Genomic DNA, 3,666 nt, shown 5'->3' with positions numbered 1-3,666 from the left:
AACTCAAAGGCTTCGATTCTTCTTTTGCCATAATTAGTCATTGTCCAGCTCTCTGATGCATAGCAAGTAATTGCAAAGACCATGACCTGGGTCAGGCACACCTTAAGTCTCCAGACTGACATCTTTGCTTCTCAGTACTCTGGAGAGATCCTGACAGCAGATTTACCTAATGCAATTAGTTTTTTTTTACTTCCTGACTGCTGGTGCCAAGAGTGTTGATTGTGGAACTGAGCAAGCTGGAACTGTTAGGCTATTCTTTGTAAAGGACTTCATGCAGCCAGCAACAGACAGGAAGACCCTCAAGGAGGGTCTTTGGCAATGGGCTCAAATGTTTCAGGGATGATAAAGGATAGGACAGGGTTCAGATCTGTTCATAGGATCCCTATGAATTGTACTGGACTCTATGGCACTAAATAACAAATAATTTTCCAGAGATAATTGAAGAACACTGTTAATTTAGAAACTCCAGTTCTAATTTACAGTGGTTGACAAGTCTTGTATTATTTTTGGTATAGAATATGTAAATTATTAACTTATTCCTGAAAGATTTTGCCCTTTTGAAGAGTCTTAGTAAAATGCTTTCTTATAGAAATGGATTCAACCGTAGTCTTGCTCAGGATTTCATAGACATCTGTGAAAAGGCAGATGGTTTAAGGTCCAAAGGGCCTTGGCTATGGTGTCGCACAATTTTATTTTATTTTTTCTTGACTGGGGAGAGGTGTAGTGGGAAAAGGGAGACCCTGATCTCCCATCTCAAAGGTGGTCTGCATAGCTGATGTGCATCCATTACATTGGGTGTTTTCCCCAAATCCTGGAAATGGCATTTCGGTGGAATAGTGCATTTTATGTTGGGCTGCTATTAGGAAAACTAGCTGTTCAAATTTACCAGTGGTAGAAAAATGAGTCAATTGGCTTCTGTTAAGATTTCCAGCAGAGGCAACTCATAGAGGATTCTGACGATTTCCAGCAGAGGCAACTCATGGAGGATTTTGACTCGTAAAAGTGGAAGTGGGTTTGGATTTTGGTTTAAAGGAATGGGGGATGCTGTGAGATTTTTTCCTTGATTAGCTTTTTTAAAAATTGGTGTTTGTCTAAATGAGATCTTTCTGTGTAAGGGTGATCATTTACTCGTGTTTGAAAAAGAGTATTTTGTACTTAGGCCGACACATTGGATTGACCTTGTATTTAGAATACAAGGACTGGATTTTCAAACAAAGGCTTGCCAAATTTCGTTTTAGGGCGTACGCATTCAGCTTACGTGGATTTACGGTTTAAGGACCTGCTTCTGCATCAGAGTGACGTCTTTAGCACGGAGCGCTGGAACCCAGGCGTTAATTTGTTTACATTTAAATTTCCAGAGCTCTTTACCTTTAAATTTTACGTGACTAGCACCACAAAACAGGAAAAGATGGATGCGCTGAGTGAGATCACAAAAGGGGTGTGGCGTATGTAGATAAAGCACAGTGACTTCTGGTCATGCTTTCAATCGGTAGATATTTTCTAGGATTTAGACTGCGTCTAAAGATGCATTGTTTTCCTGTGGCTACTAGTGTAGAAAGTTTTTAGCCACAAATGAGAGGGAAGTCTAAAGGTTTGATTTGAAATAGTGATCCTATGTGTACAGTGATTTAAATCTGAGGGTGAGGTACTCGGCAAAGCTAGCAACTCATACTTACCTGGCAGGGGAGATACCATGATCACGAAGGTGGTTTTCCCAGGGCGAGGCTTATCCATTGCACTCCGGATGTGCTGACCCCTGCGATTTCCCCAAATGTGGGAAACTCGACTGCATAATTTGTGGTAGTGGGGGACTGCGTTCGCGCTTTCCCCTGGTGTTAGTGTTTAAATAATAGAATTTTTTTTTTTTTACTATCCTTGTTGTAGGATAGTTTTTAGCTATGATTTATTTCGCTTTAGGGTACTATTTAGCTTTAAAATATCTGTTGTTTTTGCAACACTTCTTCCAGTTTTGGGTTAGCAGCATTGCTTTGTGCGTTGGGTCAGTGTCTGTTATATATAACGTGTATCTGAAACCTTTGATGTCATGAGTTGGTCCCATTTCCCTATTTATCAATCCCTCACTATCAGTGTCTTCCTGTCTTGAGCTGTTCTTCCACCCTTCTGAGCTTTGTATACTCCAGGGATCAGTCTCTCTTGGCCACATGCCCAAAGTGTGTGAGCTTAAAAATCCTAGCCTCTTAAGAGAAACATTTTGTTAAGTCCTTACCACCATTGCCTCTTTTATGTTGTTTCTTGAAATTCTTGTTTCAGCCAATTCTTTTTGGTACAGTGACTGTGTATATACTCCTTCCATCTTTTAATGCTTCCTGGATCATTCAGTATTCTACCCATAGCATCTTTAAGTATTACAACTGGAGGCTTGAATTTGTTCTTTAGTTTTCTGCGCCTTATGAAATGCTAAGTGAGGTCGTCGGCCCTTTGGATTTTCCAACTCCAGTCCTTTGCATAACTTTGTTTTGGCTTCCCATGCTGCCTTTTGACATCTTTTATTCAGCTCTGTAACTTCATTTTTCCCATGAACTAAGCCACCAGAGCTCCCTGGGCTCGTCCTGAATGTCTAAAATGAAACTACCAAAAAAACAAATCAAATCTGTATTGGAGAAAATTTACAAGGACTGGTCTCTTCCTGACAATATGCCCATATAACGTTAGATGGTTTCTTCACCATCCTTGCCTCTAAGGAGTGGGGCACTCTGGTTGCACCAGAGTAAAAAGAGAACATGCTGGGAAAGGGAGTTGTTTAGTTCTGCTGAGTTGAAACTTATAGCTAACCTTCCAGTGGGTTCTCAGAGGTACCAAATTGCGCGCAAGAGGAGATCAACCGTCTTTCTTCCAAGGAGCAGCTTGGTGGATTTGAGCTATGTGCCTTTGAATTGACAGCACAGCTCCTTACCAGTAGGCCACCACAGTTCCCTGGAAAAGGTGGAGGTTCTGAGGCCCTTCGAGGAGATGGATTGACACAGTGACTGCCATAGTGTGCTGGAGCATGGAAGGGATTGTGAGGACTGTGCAGGGTAGGACAGGGCAAGGTCCAGATCTGTTTACAGGATCTTTGGGAGTTGTAGTCGACTCTACCACACCTAACAACAAAATAGTCTGCATGAATACAGATACAAGTCTTCTGAATCATTTAATTTTCCACCTTCTAAAAGTTAGCTCACTGGAGAAAGATGGTAATCTTCTCCTGTGCACTTTACAGGCTAAAAAACCCAATGAATGGGTCAACTGTGAGGTCATTCTAACAGGCGGTTTGAGTTTTGAAATAATGAATTTGATAACATTCACACTGAGAGAATGAAATTGAGTTTTGAGAGAAGTTGGCTGAAGAAACTCAGATTTAAGTTACTTGGTTTGAACCCATCGACCCCTCCAGAGGAAAAAGATGTGACAGTGTCTGGAAGGGTTACAGCCAGGAAACCCTGCATGTGGTTATGTGGCCCCTATGAATCAGAAGAGGATGGAACAAAGGATATCATTGCTGATGTCAGATGGATCTTGGATGAAAGTAGAGAATATCAGAAGGAGGCTTAGTTTTATTAGCTATGCAAAGGCATTTGACTGTGTGGACTGTATTAAATTATGGCTAACATTGTTGTTTGTTGTTATGTGCCATCGAGTCATTTGCGACTCATAGCGACCCTATGT

This window comes from Elephantulus edwardii, unplaced genomic scaffold (assembly GCF_000299155.1).
Source record: "Elephantulus edwardii isolate Elephantulus edwardi_28Jun2011 unplaced genomic scaffold, EleEdw1.0 scaffold00257, whole genome shotgun sequence".
Taxonomy (NCBI): domain Eukaryota; kingdom Metazoa; phylum Chordata; class Mammalia; order Macroscelidea; family Macroscelididae; genus Elephantulus; species Elephantulus edwardii.
This window is presented reverse-complemented; position numbering follows the sequence as displayed.